Source organism: Lactuca saligna, chromosome 5, assembly GCF_052625555.1.
Source record: "Lactuca saligna cultivar CGN05327 chromosome 5, ASM5262555v1, whole genome shotgun sequence".
NCBI lineage: Eukaryota > Viridiplantae > Streptophyta > Magnoliopsida > Asterales > Asteraceae > Lactuca > Lactuca saligna.
In genome coordinates, this window is record NC_136421.1 from 209,230,908 (window position 1) to 209,252,112 (window position 21,205).

Consider the following 21,205-nt stretch of genomic DNA (forward strand, 5'->3'; position numbering starts at 1 on the left):
CAAATAAGTCAACTCTGGTCAAAGTCAAAGTCCTGATCAAAGTCAACCTTCCAGGTTGACCCTACTCGCCGAGTCAGCCTATTGATTTGCCGAGTTCATAAGCTCTGAAATCCCTTTCATTCGCGACTCGACTCGTCGAGTCAGACCATGAATCGCCAAGTCTATTGATTTCTAAGTCCTGACCTGTCCACTCACTGGGTCCCCACTCAACTCACTGATTAGAGTCTTAACTCGAAGGGTCTGGGGTTTCGCGACTTGACTCGCCGAGTCCAAGGCTATCTTCAACAGACTTGCCTATTTGTTCTTCCAACTTGTCAAGTTGCTGCCTAACTTCATCCAACTCGCTGAGTTCACCCATGTGACTCGCCGAGTTCCCACGCGACTTTAAGACTGATATCTAGCCCGACTCGCCGAGTCATCTCCCAGAGTCGCCGAGTCTATACGTTCTTCCCCATAATCTCAAGTTACAGAGCTACTCCTTTGCTCCAATCCAAAGATCTAGGTTTCTATAGTCCATTAGCAACATAAAGTTGCTACCTTTACGTGCTTCTTGCCCCCTAATGCCAAAAACCAAGCTAGAAAGGAGCTTAACTCATGGGGGATGGCTTTTTCATAGCAAGTAACAACGCTTTCTGCACCTATGATCCAAATAGAGCTCAAATCTGGAGTTTCAACTCAAAATCTAACTTGTGCACCAAATTCTCATCACATACTCTCAAAGAAACCCTAAAACTCCATGAAAGATGGATCTAGAAAGGGGAAAGCCAAGGATAACGATTCATTACCTCAAAAACGTCCTCCTACTGAAAAGGAATCTGAATCTCCACGAACCTCCTTGGTCCAAGCTTCTTGACCTTCAAGATTTCTTCACAAAACACTTAATAATGCCCCAATTTGCTTCCAATGGCTCTCACTCACGATTCTAGGGCTTCTGGATCTCAAAGAGGAGTAAAGAGACTGGGGAAAGGGTGTAATGTTCCTTAAATAGGGTGCAAACCCCCCGGATTAGGGTTTTCTCGTTCAGACCGGACTCGCCGAGTCCATTCTCCGACTCACCGAGTCGGTCACTTACTCCTCGATCCGGATCCCGCTCGGACTCGTTGAGTTCCTCCCTGGACTCGACGAGTTGACCCTTTGACTTAGGGTTTTCTTTCATTTCTTGGACTTCCTGATTTTGAGGTGTTACAGTATTATTACATAAACAAATTCATGAGGAAGCTGATTCCACTATTATGAACATGAAGGGTGAGAAAGAAACATGTTGGAGCATGGAAAGGTAACAACATTTTACTTAATTGTTTTTTTTAAGATTTATTTTTCTTCTCATACACAACCACCATTTGTTGATGGTTTTCCCTACTTTATCTGGTTCGTGCACACACAATAATATAAATGTTAGAGCTAAAGCAAATAACTTCCATTACAAAAACTTTTTCGTAAAAAAAATAATAACAAAAAATCCACACTTTATCAAAGATTTAGCGTCATAGAAAGAGCAACATAATAATCATCAAACCATCATAAAGAAACCTTGAAAATCATTAACCAACCAAGATAAATTTTTTGTTAAACGATATGTGAAAATGGTATACAAATAAGGAAGAAAATGAGATTCAAATTTTGAAATTTCAATTCTATAACCACTCTTTAATTCTTGTGATATGAACAAAATTATGTGTATTTATTCTTAGGGTTAATTTATTCACTAACATCTAAACATAAGGGAAATGTTGATTTTAAGGGATGATTAGGTTGATAACATTTTAGACCATCTGGGTAGAAAAAATAGGCAATGATTACACTTTAACGTGTCAAACCAAAAAATTAAAATATGACAAGTCTATTTTAATAAATGGAGGTTCTTTTACCAAATGTCACGTTCACATTCGATTTTTCAAACATCATTTTTGGTTATTTTGAATTACTTTTTTCTATGTCATTTTATGAGTTTTCTTATTTTATTAAATTCCACATAATCATTTAAAGTAATCATTACAATAAATTTAGTAACAAATAGATATCAATTTCATTAATTAACTTAACTTCTAATTTTAAAATTTCCAAATTAAAGTTATTAATTTTTTTTATTTATTTAAATTAATTATTTAAATTTATAATATAAAAAAAAAAACATTTCAATTTTAATAATTCAATATTTTTCTTATTTTCCTATAAATTTAAAGTTCACAAATATTTAGACTTTTATATCTAATTTTTTTTCTTAAATTAATCCATACAATATATGAATCTCACAACTAATAATACAATTTATATTCTTTTATTTGAATAAGATGTTCCAGTGATTTTGAGCTCTTGATTTTATTTTAGTTTTTTAATTAACATTTTAGGTTTGCTTTTAGTTTTTCATAACAATTTTGATTATTATTATAAATTTTATAAGTAACTTTTTTACTATTTACATATTTTTGCTTTTCTAACATATACTACAAACGAATGAAATCAAATTTCTATTTGTCCTAATAGAATAAGTAAAATCTGGTTTCTAAAAAACATTTAGGACGTGTTTGTGAGTGTTTAGGAGTTTCTAGCTTCTAGCTTTTGATAAAAATGATATAAGTTTAAACAAAAAGTTTCATTTACTAGTACGAACATTTAACTTTTAGTTTAAACCTGAACCTATATATATATATATATATATATATATATATATATATATATATATATATATATATATATATATATATATATATATATATATATATATGTTCAGGTTCATTTGATATCATGCTAATTTTATGAGACCATGAGATCAAATCTAAAAATAATTTTAAAATGCAAAATAAAAAGGAAAAATTCAAAAAAAAAAATAATTATTATTTTCAGAACTTTAATTACCTAAAAAAAATAATAAAATAAAAAATAAAAATAAAAAAAATACATTTTTTTTTGAGAAATACATGAACTATTCTAATTGAATATTACACTATAAATATTCTAATGTGATTCTTAGAATATTGGAATATTATACTAGATTTGTAAGATTTATAGAATATGTAAAAAATGTATTTTTTTTAAAATATTTTTTTAGGTATTTTATTTTTGTTTTTTATTTTAGAAAATATAAATTCTGAAAGTAATATTTGAAAAAAATCGAAAATTTTCAATGACTTTGCATTTTAAAAATGTTGTTTTATCTATTAAATGAGTGACTAGGATTGCATCAAACAATTTTACAAAATTAGGCTGTCATATATAAACCTAACTATATATATATATATATATATATATATATATATATATATATATATATATATATATATATATATATATATATATATATATATATATATATATATGAGGTTTAGGGAATATGGAGCTGTCATGTACCTAAGCTTATGTATAGTACCCTCCAAACAATATAGTTTGGATCCATTTATATCCAAACGAATCATGATATCTCTTTTACTATTCTTCATTAATAATGTGTGACTTACTAAATCGATCAAATATATGTTCTTTTTCTTTGTTGTGTCTAAGAAATTAAAACATTAAAAGTCATCATCATTTAATCAACCTTACTAAATTCAAAATGAAAACTAATAGAATAAAAGATAAAAGAACATGTCATACCTCAATCAAGCTATTTAGAAAATCATTGGATATAGTTTTTCAACTGACAGACAAAACGCTTGAGTTATATTCGTTAAAAAATATTGACTTTTTTTTAATTTATCTATAGAATTCAATAACTATTTGCAATAAAAATATATGTGGTTGATGTTTTTTATTTCATAATTAAACTTAATCAATGATATTTTAATTAAACAAAACTAAGAGAAAATGAAATTGGATTTGTTTTGTTTAAAACTACATCGTTTAAAAGGTTTTATAACTAAGTTTAGGTACATAACAACCACATATTCACTTTTCTCATATATATATATATATATATATATATATATATATATATATATATATATATATATATATATATATATATATATATATATATATATATATATATATATAACAATCTGCATTTTATGTAATTTTAAATACTTAAAAAACTTCCAACCATTTATGCTAAACACTCGTATATAGTCATATAACAAATAACAAATATAGACTACAACAAGTATCAATTATTTTTGCGGGATAATGACTTAGGAGGGTAACTACCTCTTATCCGTGTTCACATATTAGCAACTTCTTCTTTTTTGTACATAATAAAGCAACTAACTTGTTTTAACTGTTTAAATTATAACAATATTACCGGTTAATACATGTTTTAACCGGTAACTCAAAAGGAAAATGACTACGGAGGGTAACTACCTCTTATCCTTGTTCACATATTGGCAACTTCTTATTTTGTGTACATAAGAAAGAAACTAATTTGTTTTAACTATGTAACATCCTAAAAATCATGACCAAAAATTTAGTTTTTAATTTAATACTAAAACCATAATTGTCAAACCATTAATTTAATACTCCAGCATTGGGCCTCGCCCGACATCAGGCCCCACCTGGCATCGAGCCCTGCTCGGTATATAGATCTGTCTCTCTTAGGCCCCGCCTGTCTTCGGGCCCCGCCCGCTAAACACATACAATCATCTAACATGCTAATACATAAAGAAACATACTCTACTGTATCCCTGTCCTAAGAAACATACTTTGCTAATAATGAGATTCAGAACTTCGTCTGTACTCAGCTAGTTTCAACCAGGGCTTCAGCAGTGCAAGGTGAGTCTCCTCACTGTGTGAATGGGTCTAAGGCCACAATGCCAACCCATGTAGTCTATGAGTAGGAAGACTCGGGGGTTAGCCCTAGGTATTGTTTGCTAGTATGTTATTCCAGACCAAGGTCTGATGTCGGGCGGGGCCTAAGAGAGACATATTTGTATACCGAGCAGGGCCTGATGTCGGGCGGGGCCCGATGCCAGAGTATTAAATTAATGGTTTGACAATTATGGTTTTAGTATTAAATTAAAAAAGAAATTTTTTGATCATGATTTTTGGGATGTTACACAGTTAAAACAAATTAGTTGCTTTCGTATGTACAAAAAATAAGAAGTTGCCAATATGTGAACACGGATAAGAGGTAGTTACCCTCCTAAGTCATTTTTCCTTTGATTTACCGGTGAAAACAGATATTAACCGATAATATTGGTGTAATTTAAACAGTTAAAACAAGTTAGTTGCTTTATTATGTACAAAAAAGAAGAAGTTGCTAATATGTGAACATAGATAAGAGGTTGTTACCCTCCTAAATCATTATCCTTATTTTTGCTAAACACATCTTTATTCATTTGTTAAATATTTTTTTTTGGATTTGATGTACTTTTGAAACTCTAATAAGAAAATAAGCCATTTTAAAAAACAATCCCAAAATATTCTGCATTCTAACCATTTAATAACTAAATACGTCTTTGAATGAAATTTCATATTTTAACAGGTTAAATAGAAAACATTTAAAGAAAGCTAAAATAAAATAGGTCAAAAAGGTTATCAGATGGTCAAACGACGTTTATATGTAAAGAATATATATATATATATATATATATATATATATATATATATATATATATATATATATATATATATATATATATATATATATATATATATATATATATATATATATATATTGTAATAAATGTAGTTTAGCTATACTATTTCATATAATGTAAAGTTTAACGCAAAAGTCTTTGTAAATCAACCCGAATCCAACTAAATCCAATTCTGTCGAAAAGAAAAATCTAATTCTTTTCGAAGAATTATTCATAATACAGTTATTTAATTGGTTAACTTTGCTATCCATATTGAAAATTATATTTTTTAATTTTACCGACACCAATAAATTATTCAAAGACAAGATTTTATTCTCTAAGAGATTTTGTTTTTTTTTTTTTTCTCTTTTTGATAAAAAGGCTCTTTTTAAAGGACCCTATTCACAAATTTATGAAATAGAGCATTCTTTTATTCTTTTTTAATTAATTAATTAATTTGTGTTTTCATTTTAATAATCTATGATTTTTATGTAAAGTACAACAACCGTGCCTGTTGTATGTTGACAATTATGCATTCTGTACTTCAAAATTTAAGTATATTAATGCTTCATGAAATTTTTTTTTTTTTTTTTTTTTTTTTTTTTTTTTTTTTTTTTTTTAGTTTTATTCACCGACTACCATTCTTAACAACTTATAGTTAAGTGTATATTAGAGAATAATATCTTCTGTCCTTATCTCTTTCGACCTACTTTGTCCAATCCTAAAACTCTAACTAGAAAATTGGGTTCATGTCTCCAATGGTAAGTATGACCTTCCACCTGCTTGTGTCAATCTTCGTTCATATGGCGCTTCCAAGTTCCAATAATTTCGGTCAACATCGAAATCACCATAATTTTCTTCGATCGGTCCTCGCACACCTCTATGGCTTCGGAGGAGTTCCTGCAAAACTCTACAACCAAAACAATTAAACTGGCTAGATCGTTATGTTACATAGCTTTAGATGAGGATCATGTAGTAATTTATTTTCACAAATACATGGTCCACCAATCTTCAACCATTTACGATCATTAGACTTTAGAAAAGATACCATTTACGATCATTTAACTCTAAAAAAGATTATCAACCTCTTCATTTCACTTTCTATACAACTTTACTTTCTTTTTTGACACTTTACAATTCATATTTTATTGTAAGAAACTAGGATCGAGTTGAATGCTAAATTGAATATTTGGAAAATTTTTATTAGAAAATAATGGATTACGTATCAAAAAAGTCAAGGGGTCAAATTTATGGCACAAATTTAACAAAGAGTGAAATGATAGAGTAGAAATATGTACCAACATCCAAGTTCTAAATACAAACAAGAGTTTCAAGTTGTTGGGGTTGATGATCTATAAGGAAGGTGTAACGTCCCATTTTGACAAACAAAATTTTCATTTTTAATTAAAGTAAAACACAATTTTCATAAAACCCAAGTTAAGAAAACTTATTTGTTCGAAATACAATTATATGAAAACCGGAACAATATAAGTTAAATGCGGAACTCCAATGTTGCGGACGAATGTTTAAAGTCACGTGTTTGTCTTCTCATTATCATCGAAAGTACCTGAAAACATTAAATCCACAATTGTAAGCCAAAGCATAGTGAGTTTCCCCAAAATACCACACAACATAATAAGCATACAATGAATGCACACATGAGGCCTTCAGTCTAACTGGACTGTGTCGCAAGGCCTACAATACACCTAGACCACTATCCTGAATCCACAGTACCGTCCTTCAGTTCATGACTATCCCACTCCCATGCCTACATCATACAGTTGGTCCGCACCTGGCCTACATCACACCGTTGGCCCGCCATAGTATCTTGGCCTACAACACACACCAGGACCACCTCAACCCATCACCAAATATGTCGATATATATATATATATATATATATATATATATATATATATATATATATATATATATATATATATATATATATATATATATATATATATAAAGAGAGAGAGAGAGAGAGAGAGAGAGAGAGAGAGAGAGCAAGCAAACAATCAAATAAGAGCATCAACACCGACAACTATCTACCTGTCTAACAGCCCACTATCGCATACATGGTCTCATATAAATACCTATGCCACAACTGGCAAATAAGGAACAGACAAGAAAGCTTAGTCCAAGAGTTCTCAATTTATCTTACATGACTACATAAAACCCCTAGGGCACTCAACTAGACGATCACCGACCATATAGTATACTAACCAGCATATCACTACTCTTTTATCCTACCACACAAGGATATACACTATAACACATAGTGTACCGAGGAAAATCACCTGAAATGTAACACTGGAAAATACTCCAACACTCTAAATTCCTCACATTGGACAGACCCCCAAACCGACGATCGCCTAAAAAAGGCCACACCTTGATCAAAAACCCCAAATCAATAAGGTATAACCAACTTCAAACTGGTCAAAAAAGCCAACGGTCAACGAAAGTTAACGATCAACAGATCAGCGCCTATCACGTCATGGTAAGCTCTTGGCTACGTCAAAGCCAATTAAGGACAAATCAATCGATATGTTGCACACCACCACATCGTGGCAAGCCCTTGGCTACGTCGTGGTTTCTGGAAGAATGCCATAATCTTCATTAAGTGTTTAATCCTTACAGATCTAAACCCATGAATTTAGATATGGTCCTTTTCATTAACTTACTGGATAAAGTTTCCAACTTTATAAATTAGGACTTCACCACAAGGAAAAATCTACAACCCTAAGTCCATTAAGTCCTTAATGAAATCAAAACTTTTACATGGTCACAAGGTGGCTCCAAACATGACTCCTTTCTCATTTATCAAAAAGCTAATGACCATTACAAAACCATCAACAAGCTCTGAAATTCCTCAAACTGCCAAAGCATCCAAGAAAAGGACCAAAATCCTCTCAAATGAACTCAAACTTCAAAAAAGAAGAATAAGGGTCAAGGTATGAACTTTATACCTTAAATAAATCATAAATCAGAAGAGGATGATGGATCCAAACCATGTCCTTACTTCTTTGCACCAATATGAACTTACTTCTTCCTTAAGCTTTTCCATAATCCAAAGAATAAGCTCTAAATCAAGAAAACAATATCTCAAACATGCATGGATGCTAGGGTTTCATGTTGGAGGGTTAGAGGCTAAGGAGGATACCCTAATCCATAAAAACCTTTAGATATGGGGAAACCCATAAAAATCATGGACTTGGTCTATAGAAGCTTCTGCGTTGTGCCCTCCTTCTTCCCACGTCGTGGTAGCCACCATATTCCCGGATCTAAAATTTACCTGATCCATACTCCCGGATCTAAAAGTTACCTCTTGGTCTAATCCATACTCCCGGATCTAAAACTATTATCTTGATCTCATTATCGAACTCATCCTTTTATCACACACCATCTCATCTACCCATGTTCTACCCAACATATTTGTAGATATAAATATATATTTTTATACATAGTTTAAAACATGTATAGCATTCTCATTCAATACCTATTCCAAATAACAGATGAGGCATACCCACATAACACGTATTTCATAGAGAATAAATCAGATCTATGAGATAGAAGAAAGTGAATATACATTCACGAATATAACAAAAAAAATATACACATAACATGTATTTTATATTAAATACTTGATAATTATGCGTTAGAAGAAAGTAACCACACACTCACTTGATTAGAAGATGATCGGACAGCACTACGACTTGTAGAAGTAGTATTCTTCGGCAGATCTGGAAGATCTTCACAAAAACCGGACTCCTCGCAGGCAGAGCTTCGGCTCGGGAATCGCACTTCTCGGGATCTTCGGGATCTCGGGACTCGCTTCGGGACTCGGGAATATTACCGGGGCTTCGGGGTATTTCTGGCACGCAAAACGATGCAAAACGGGAGAGAGAAGAGAAGAAATGAACAAAACTTTCGGCTGCCCTCGCAAGCCTTTTATAGGGGCTGGATCTGCAATTTACGCGGGGCGTAATTTATGTACGCGGGGCGTAACGGGGATAAGGCCGGTGACTCCTCCCATGGATAATATCAGCCAATTTTTATTTAAATTAAATATCGAATTTATTAAATAAACTTTAAAAATTCATATCTTCTTCATACGAACTCCGTTTTCGACGATCTTTATATCCCCACGTAGGTGAGACTACGATCTACAACTTTCGTTTAGACTCTGTCGGCTAATTTTGACTTTATTTTTATTATTTATTTTTAGTAGGCCGGGACAGGAAAACTCCGTTATAAAATCACAACTTCTTCATCCGACGTCTGTTTTCGCCTATCTTTTTATCGTTTTACTACAATTACTGAGATCTTCAATTCTCATTTAGATTGTTTCGGCTAAAAACCGCTCGGTCTCAAATCGAGCATTCGGGCTGCATACCGCTAAGTCGAAACTTCGAAAAATCATAACTTCCTCATACGAAGTCAGATTTGGGCGTTGTTTTTATGCACGCTCATGGTTTAACGTATTCTATGACTTTCATTTAGATTGCTAAGGCTAAATATCGTTCTAACGTAAATTCACTTTTTACGTCGCACTGTGTCGTGCCGGTTCTGTCGCGAAACTTCGACAGGTCATAACTTCTTCGTTATAACTCGGATTTCGGCGTTCTTTATATGCACAGAAACCTTGTAACATATACTATAACTTAATTAAGATTATTCCTTCAAAATAATCTTCCATCAAAAAGTCATTTTTGACGCTTAACGTCTCTAATTGACTAGCCCGGATCTACGGGCGTTACAATTATCTCCCCCTTAGGATGATTACGTCCCGGAATCATCAACGAAAATAGAACTTGTATAATGATTCCATACGCTATCTCTTCATCCTAGGTAATAACCGTGAATTTTATGTTTCCTCGAAAGAGTTTTTAACTCTACGGCTTTCTTGACCGCAGACGATGCCCAATCTTGCATCTGCTTACCGTACTATGTTGTACTTTCAATCATAACCCTCGAGTTACCAAATAAGTCTTTATTATGGGCTCCTTCTTCTTCTCAGGATAAATACTTTCCTTTATCTATTGTAACAAACCGATGGGTTGTGCTCTATTAACCTCTCATCGCACGATGCGACGCTTAGACTCGGTCTTTAATGAAGTTAAATTCCAGAATGGAATATACCTTCCTTCATATTCTAATGTGATATAATCACATTTCAGCATGTAGCATTTCTACCTGCAAACTTCTTTTAACAACGAGCGCGACACTATCAATCACATTAACTTCAACCTTCTGACTTAAGTCAGATGTTACATCTAACTTGGTCCTCTAGACCACGTAACATACTACTCGTAGTCAAACTCAAATTTAAACATGACCACTAGGGTCGGAACAAGAACCATCTTACTAGTTATTACCGAAACAATGGTAATGACATACTAGAATAAAATGGAATCAATCACCGGCTTCTTGGTAACCTTGCGACTTTCCCTGATCCAAGTGCGAGTCCTGTGCTTCCGGTAGTATATGCATCTACTACCTTTCACACCTACTCATACTCGTCCCAAGTATTGTCCCGCAGTCGACTAAGTCACCATACAAGAAAATCAGACAATCATTCAACACATCAGTTAGCAAAACTAGGGTTTATATTAATTCCTTGAAACGATTACACAAAAGTTCAAGTTCACCCTATACTACGCCTCTAGTAGGCTACACTTCCTGATACATACTTTATATATTAACATGAAGTCTTCATCCTTGAATCCTCGCATTGTTTTCTGCTTCGTCGAGGATCATGTGGAATGCTCTTGGCTTTGGTGGTGCGTTTGGCTTTATAGCCTCTTCTCTTCTTGGGCAGTTTTGCTTGAAGTGTCCTTCTTCACCACACTTAAAGCAGGATTCTCTTTTGTTTGGGCATTTGCTGGCGTAATGACCAGTCTTCCCGCATTTGAAGCAGGTCATTTCTTTAGAGCATTCCCCAATGTGCTTCCTTTTGCACTTGTCACACCATTGTGCTCCTTCTTCGAGCTTCTTCGAATCAGACTTCGAAAATTTTCTTTTCTCATTAGAACCTGAAGTTCCTTCTAACTTTCTCTTCTCGCCAACTGCAACCTTACTGTCAGTCCTCCCCTTGATCATATTCTCAACAGACTTGGCAGCCCAAATAGCTGCCTCTAGAGTAGGTGCCTGACGCACTGGCACCGCATACTCCCAAGGGAATCCCTTTGCGTACCGGTCGACTTTTGTCAGTTCGGCTGGGACGATGCGCAAAGCAAACTCCATCTTGTCTGTGAAGGCATTTGTGTATTCATCCACTGACATGCTGCCTTTCTTCAATATCAAAAATTTGTTCTCCAACTCTAGCAGGTTTTGGGCCGAGCAGAACTTGCGCTTGAATTGTACCAAGAACTCTGCCCAAGACAGTTGCAGTGGCTCGTTAGGGCTTAGGATCTTCCCTAGAGTGTTCCACCATCGAACGGCTCCACCTCGGAACTGACGCACTGCATAGATAGTCTGCAACCTGCCTCTGCAGCCACAAGTCGTGAAGGCTAGCTCCATTTCCGATATCCAATCCATAACTCCGATCGGATCTTCCTTACCAGTGAAGGTCGATGGTTTGCAAGTCAGAAAATCCTTATACTTGCATCCCATTCCATCATTCCTTCCATTCTGTTTGTTTTGCCTAACTATCGGTGGGTTGGCTTGACCAACAGATCCACTAAAGTTTCCACCTTCCGAGTGCCCTTCATTCACTTCGGGCTCCTCCACTTGATTTATCAGTTCTTCACGATTCTGTTGAAGCAGACGTCTCGTCTCATCCATCTGACGATCCAACATCGTCCGAATCATCAATTGTACACCGGCCATTGTTATCGGCTCAGGTGCTGCTGCTATGACATGTATTTGCTCAATCACTGGTGGTTGATTCCTGTTTTCATCAGCATTTCCAACTCCACTTCTTGTTCTCACCATTTTTGATCTATACACCGAATAAGGTGAAATTAGATCCTTATTCACGATAGATATTCAAATCATCCTTATCACTCCGAAATGTTTACATGCTAGTTCTAATATCGTAGACATACGCTTAGAATCCTAAACACATAAGGTTTCCAGATCCAATCGGCAACAGACCATAGATCCGAACAAATAATAGCATCAATATAGATATCACACAAAACATTTTGCACATAAAAGCTTTTTAGGCATCATTCCTAAAATAAACTAGTGCTTGTGTCAATTTAGCTGTACTACCTAACATATTTTAGACACATTCCTCACAATCATTACTTAACATTCTAAGTTTAAGTCTAGAAATTTCCTACAAATTCCTAGTTCGCTTAAACTAATGCTCTGATACCAACTGTGACATCCCCAATTTCTCGGCCAGAAAAGACCGATTTGTTTATGCTTTGTTTTATAAAATCAGAGTAATCTTTTAAAGAAAACGGTTGCGGAATTTGTTCCCAAAACAAGATATGATAATAACTTATCAAAACATTTGTCGAAGAGAATGTATTTTCATTTAATAATAAAACCTCGGGATGTCATGTTCCGATACAGACATATAAGCATAAACAGAACTTACATTTAATTACACAATTGATTTATATCTCCTTTAAATCTCTCTGTGAAATATGTCTTCGTATTAATACCTGTGATACAAAGAAAACTGAGTGGGTCAGGCTTGGGAGCCTGGTGAGCATATAGGGTTTTCATCCCACAATGTTATATCATATATTTATAAATATAGAACATTCAAACTTGTACAATTTCACCATATAAAGGCAACTCTTATCCCACCCCCATCGATCCTCACAACGACACGATCTAAACTCTCGTATCTAAAATTTTCCTCTTTACCCGATCCCTACTCACGGATCTAAAACTATTATCTTCACCCGATCCATACTCACGGATCTAAAACTAACCTTTTCACCTCATCCATACTCACGGATCTAAAACTAACCTTTTCCCCTGATCCATACCTACGGATCTAAAACTAACATCCTGATCTGATCCATACTCCCAAATCAATAATTGTACCCAATCCATACTCCCAGAATAAGGAAAATTAACTATACCTTAACCTGATATGATCCATACTCCCGGATCAATAACTGTGCCCAATCCATACTCCCGGACTAGGGACAATTAACTATACCTTAATCCTGATCTGATCCATACTCCCGGATCAATAACTGTACCTAATCCATACTCCCGGACTAGGGACAATTAACTTAGTCTTAATCCATACTCCCGGACTAATAACAAGTTTTATCTCTTTACCTGATCCATACTCCCGGATCTAGAATTTACCTCTTGGTCTAATCTATACTCCCGGATCTAAAACTATTATCTTGATCTCATTATCCAACTCATCCTTTTATCACACACCAACTATCTCATCTACCCATGTTCTACCCAACATATTTGTAGATATAAATATATATTTTTATACATAGTTTAAAACATGTATAGCATTCTCATTCAATACCTATTCCAAATAATAGATGAGGCATACCCACGTAACACGTATTTCATAGAGAATAAATCAGATCTATGAGATAGAAGAAAGTGAATATACATTCACGAATATAACAAAAAAATATACACATAACACGTATTTTATATTAAATACTTGATAATTATGTGTTAGAAGAAAGTAACCACACACTCACTTGATTAGAAGATGATCGGACAACACTACGACTTGTAGAAGTAGTATTCTTCGGCAGATCTGGAAGATCTTTACAAAAACCGGACTCCTCGCGGGCAGAGCTTCGGCTCGGGAATCGCACTTCTCGGGATCTTCGGGATCTCGGGACTCGCTTCGGGACTCGGGAATATTACCGGGGCTTCGGGGTATTTCTGGCACGCAAAACGATGCAAAACGGGAGAGAGAAGAGAAGAAATGAACAAAACTTTCGGCTGCCCTCGCAAGCCTTTTATAGGGCTGGATCTGCGATTTACGCGGGGCGTAACGGGGATAAGGCCGGTGACTCCCCCCATGGATAATATCAGCTAATTTTTATTTAAATTAAATATCGAATTTATTAAATAAACTTCAAAAATTCATATCTTCTTCTTATGAACTCCGTTTTCGACGATCTTAATATCTCCACGTAGGTGAGACTACGATCTACAACTTTCGTTTAGACTCCGTCGGCTAATTTTGACTTTATTTTTATTATTTATTTTTAGTAGGCCGGGACAGGAAAACTCCGCTATAAAATCATAACTTATTCATCCGACGTCCGTTTTCGCCTATCTTTTTATCGTTTTACTACAATTAATGAGATATTCAATTCTCATTTAGATTGTTTCGGCTAAAACCCGCTCGGTCTCAAATCGAGCATTCGGGCTGTATACCGCTAAGTCGAAACTTCGAAAAATCATAACTTCCTCATACGAAGTCAGATTTGGGCGTTCTTTTTATGCACGCTCATGGTTTAACGTATTCTACGACTTTCATTTAGATTGCTAAGGCTAAATATCGCTCTAACATAAATTCACTTTTTACGTCGCACTGTGTCGTGCCTGTTCTGTCGCGAAACTTCGACATGTCATAACATCTTCGTTATAACTCGGATTTCGGCATTCTTTATATGCACAGAAACCTTGTAACATATAATATAACTTAATTAAGATTATTCCTTCAAAATAATCTTCCATCAAAAAGTCATTTTTGACGCTTAACGTCTCTAATTGACTAGCCCGGATCTACGGGCGTTACAATTATCTCCCCCTTAGGATGATTACGTCCCGGAATCATCAACGAAAATAGAACTTGTATAATGATTCCATACGCTATCTCTTCATCCTAGGTAATAACCGTGAATTTTATGTTTCCTCGAAAGAGTTTTTAACTCTACGGCTTTCTTGACCGCAGACGATGCCCAATCTTGCATCTGCTTACCGTACTATGTTGTACTTTCAATCATAACCCTCGAGTTACCAAATAAGTCTTTATTATGGGCTCCTTCTTCTTCTCAGGATAAATACTTTCCTTTATCTATTGTAACAAACCGATGGGTTGTGCTCTATTAACCTCTCATCGCACGATGCGACGCTTAGACTCGGTCTTTAATGAAGTTAAATTCCAGAATGGAATATACCTTCCTTCATATTCTAATGTGATATAATCACATTTCAGCATGTAGCATTTCTACCTGCAAACTTCTTTTAACAACGAGCGCGACACTATCAATCACATTAACTTCAACCTTCTGACTTAAGTCAGATGTTACATCTAACTTGGTCCTCTAGACCACGTAACATACTACTCGTAGTCAAACTCAAATTTAAACATGACCACTAGGGTCGGAACAAGAACCATCTTACTAGTTATTACCGAAACAATGGTAATGACATACTAGAATAAAATGGAATCAATCACCGGCTTCTTGGTAACCTTGCGACTTTCCCTGATCCAAGTGCGAGTCCTGTGCTTCCAGTAGTATATGCATCTACTACCTTTCACACCTACTCATACTCGTCCCAAGTATTGTCCCGCAGTCGACTAAGTCACCATACAAGAAAATCAGACAATCATTCAACACATCAGTTAGCAAAACTAGGGTTTATATTAATTCCTTGAAACGATTACACAAAAGTTCAAGTTCACCCTATACTACGCCTCTAGTAGGCTACACTTCCTGATACATACTTTATATATTAACATGAAGTCTTCATCCTTGAATCCTCGCATTGTTTTCTGCTTCGTCGAGGATCATGTGGAATGCTCTTGGCTTTGGTGGTGCGTTTGGCTTTATAGCCTCTTCTCTTCTTGGGCAGTTTTGCTTGAAGTGTCCTTCTTCACCACACTTAAAGCAGGATTCTCTTTTGTTTGGGCATTTGCTGGTGTAATGACCAGTCTTCCCGCATTTGAAGCAGGTCATTTCTTTAGAGCATTCCCCAATGTGCTTCCTTTTGCACTTGTCACACCATTGTGCTCCTTCTTCGAGCTTCTTCGAATCAGACTTCGAAAATTTTCTTTTCTCATTAGAACCTGAAATTCCTTCTAACTTTCTCTTCTCGCCAACTTCAACCTTACTGTCAGTCCTCCCCTTGATCATATTCTCAACAGACTTGGCAGCCCAAATAGCTGCCTCTAGAGTAGGTGCCTGACGCACTGGCACCGCATACTCCCAAGGGAATCCCTTTGCGTACCGGTCGACTTTTGTCAGTTCGGCTGGGACGATGCGCAAAGCAAACTCCATCTTGTCTGTGAAGGCATTTGTGTATTCATCCACTGACATGCTGCCTTTCTTCAATATCAAAAATTTGTTCTCCAACTCTAGCAGGTTTTGGGCCGAGCAGAACTTGCGCTTGAATTGTACCAAGAACTCTGCCCAAGACAGTTGCAGTGGCTCGTTAGGGCTTAGGATCTTCCCTAGAGTGTTCCACCATCGAACGGCTCCACCTCGGAACTGACGCACTGCATAGATAGTCTGCAACCTGCCTCTGCAGCCACAAGTCGTGAAGGCTAGCTCCATTTCCGATATCCAATCCATAACTCCGATCGGATCTTCCTTACCAGTGAAGGTCGATGGTTTGCAAGTCAGAAAATCCTTATACTTGCATCCCATTCCATCATTCCTTCCATTCTGTTTGTTTTGCCTAACTATCGGTGGGTTGGCTTGACCAACAGATCCACTAAAGTTTCCACCTTCCGAGTGCCCTTCATTCACTTCGGGCTCCTCCATTTGAATTATCAGTTCTTCACGATTCTGTTGAAGCAGACGTCTCGTCTCATCCATCTGACGATCCAACATCGTCCGAATCATCAATTGTACACCGGCCATTGTTATCGGCTCAGGTGCTGCTGCTATGACATGTATTTGCTCAATCACTGGTGGTTGATTCCTGTTTTCATCAGCATTTCCAACTCCACTTCTTGTTCTCACCATTTTTGATCTATACACCGAATAAGGTGAAATTAGATCCTTATTCACGATAGATATTCAAATCATCCTTATCACTCCGAAATGTTTACATGCTAGTTCTAATATCGTAGACATACGCTTAGAATCCTAAACACATAAGGTTTCCAGATCCAATCGGCAACAGACCATAGATCCGAACAAATAATAGCATCAATATAGATATCACACAAAACATTTTGCACATAAAAGCTTTTTAGGCATCATTCCTAAAATAAACTAGTGCTTGTGTCAATTTAGCTGTACTACCTAACATATTTTAGACACATTCCTCACAATCATTACTTAACATTCTAAGTTTAAGTCTAGAAATTTCCTACAAATTCCTAGTTCACTTAAACTAATGCTCTGATACCAACTGTGACATCCCCAATTTCTCGGCCAGAAAAGACCGATTTGTTTATGCTTTGTTTTATAAAATCAGAGTAATCTTTTAAAGAAAACGGTTGCGGAATTTGTTCCCAAAACAAGATATGATAATAACTTATCAAAACATTTGTCGAAGAGAATGTATTTTCATTTAATAATAAAACCTCGGGATGTCATGTTCCGATACAGACATATAAGCATAAACAGAACTTACATTTAATTACACAATTGATTTATATCTCCTTTAAATCTCTCTGTGAAATATGTCTTCGTATTAATACCTGTGATACAAAGAAAACTGAGTGGGTCAGGCTTGGGAGCCTGGTGAGCATATAGGGTTTTCATCCCACAATGTTATATCATATATTTATAAATATAGAACATTCAAACTTGTACAATTTCACCATATAAAGGCAACTCTTATCCCACCCCCATCGATCCTCACAACGACACGATCTAAACTCTCGTATCTAAAATTTTCCTCTTTACCCGATCCCTACTCACGGATCTAAAACTATTATCTTCACCCGATCCATACTCACGGATCTAAAACTAACCTTTTCACCTCATCCATACTCACGGATCTAAAACTAACCTTTTCCCCTGATCCATACCTACGGATCTAAAACTAACATCCTGATCTGATCCATACTCCCAAATCAATAATTGTACCCAATCCATACTCCCGGAATAAGGACAATTAACTATACCTTAACCTGATATTATCCATACTCCCGGATCAATAACTGTGCCCAATCCATACTCCCGGACTAGGGACAATTAACTATACCTTAATCCTGATCTGATCCATACTCCCGGATCAATAACTGTACCTAATCCATACTCCCGGACTAGGGACAATTAACTTAGTCTTAATCCATACTCCCGGACTAATAACAAGTTTTATCTCTTTACCTGATCCATACTCCCGGATCTAGAATTTACCTCTTGGTCTAATCTATACTCCCGGATCTAAAACTATTATCTTGATCTCATTATCCAACTCATCCTTTTATCACACACCAACTATCTCATCTACCCATGTTCTACCCAACATATTTGTAGACATAAATATATATTTTTATACATAGTTTAAAACATGTATAGCATTCTCATTCAATACCTATTCCAAATAACAGATGAGGCATACCCACGTAACACGTATTTCATAGAGAATAAATCAGATCTATGAGATAGAAGAAAGTGAATATACATTCACGAATATAACAAAAAAATATACACATAACACGTATTTTATATTAAATACTTGATAATTATGCGTTAGAAGAAAGTAACCACACACTCACTTGATTAGAAGATGATCGGACAACACTACGACTTGTAGAAGTAGTATTCTTCGGCAGATCTGGAAGATCTTCACAAAAACCGGACTCCTCGCGGGCAGAGCTTCGGCTCGGGAATCGCACTTCTCGGGATCTTCGGGATCTCGGGACTCGCTTCGGGACTCGGGAATATTACCGGGGCTTCGGGGTATTTCTAGCACGCAAAACGATGCAAAACGGGAGAGAGAAGAGAAGAAATGAACAAAACTTTCGGTTGCCCTCGCAAGCCTTTTATAGGGGCTGGATCTGCGATTTACGCGGGGCGTAATTTATGTACGCGGGGCGTAACGGGGATAAGGCCGGTGACTCCCCCCATGGATAATATCAGCTAATTTTTATTTAAATTAAATATCGAATTTATTAAATAAACTTCAAAAATTCATATCTTCTTCATACGAACTCCGTTTTCGACGATCTTAATATCTCCACGTAGGTGAGACTACGATCTACAACTTTCGTTTAGACTCCGTCGGCTAATTTTGACTTTATTTTTATTATTTATTTTTAGTAGGCCGGGACAGGAAAACTCCGCTATAAAATCATAACTTATTCATCCGACGTCCGTTTTCGCCTATCTTTTTATCGTTTTACTACAATTAATGAGATATTCAATTCTCATTTAGATTGTTTCGGCTAAAACCCGCTCGGTCTCAAATCGAGCATTCGGGCTGTATACCGCTAAGTCGAAACTTCGAAAAATCATAACTTCCTCATACGAAGTCAGATTTGGGCGTTCTTTTTATGCACGCTCATGGTTTAACGTATTCTACGACTTTCATTTAGATTGCTAAGGCTAAATATCGCTCTAACATAAATTCACTTTTTACGTCGCGCTGTGTCGTGCCGGTTCTGTCGCGAAACTTCGACATGTCATAACATCTTCGTTATAACTCGGATTTCGGCATTCTTTATATGCAAAGAAACCTTGTAACATATAATATAACTTAATTAAGATTATTCCTTCAAAATAATCTTCCATCAAAAAGTCATTTTTGACGCTTAACGTCTCTAATTGACTAGCTTGGATCTACGGGCGTTACAACTAAACCCTTAACAAAAACACATGTTATGTTGTCAAACCGTACACCAAGTATATTAAAAAAACATCAGGGGAAAACTTATCTGTGTCCATAATTCGAAGACTATAGAAGCCTACCTCTTTCTAGGAAGACAAGGCCTCCCCTACACATCAACCTTGCTGACCTAAAATTCACAGATTCGATCTATCCAAGATCTCCCCGTCCTCGCACCATCATAATGATAAACCGAATTTTGGAATCCACGGCCGACTGCCTTTGACGAAAACTTTGAGTACAAATGGAAGAGAAAAATCCTGATGGATAACCAATCAAACAAATAATAAACTAGAATATTCACTTACTTGGCTCTAATAGCCCTAATCCGTCAACCACTAACAACTCTTAGGCTTACCCCCAATCCGTCACCCACTAAAGACTCTTAGTTTTCCCATAATACATGACCCACTAACGACTCCTAGGCTTACCCCGATCCATCGGTCACTAACAACTCTTAGGATGACCCCCAATCTATGATCCACTAATAACTCTTGGGCTTACCCCTGACCCATCAGCCACTAACGACTCTCAGGGTTACTCCTAATCCTTCACCCACTAACATATTCAATCAACCTAACCTAGGCACAATCCGAATGCAAACGAATAACTAACATCTCGACACTAACTTTAGAAATTAAGAAATGGCACCCCCAGGACTCACCAGATCCAACCAAGGTCGCGAAGAAGAGCAAGATGACCAGTCTGGTTAGAGTAACCTACCTATAGACAACACGACCATTAAGGGCATGGTAGAGCAGCGAATAGCCTATGCCATCGCAACACTTGGAAACAATCACCTCACAAAATCTTGTATTGGAGTAGGAGGCAAAAGCTCCTAAGGAAACAAGCAGGGTGCTCCAAGACCATGCACCTAAAATGACTTTATAATATGCAAGACTAAAATGTTCTATGGGATGAAGGATTCCTAGGCCTCACAAGTTGGACCAAAAAGACTAAACCTATTTTCGAGATCAATTACTATCTAGATGAGTGCAAGGTAA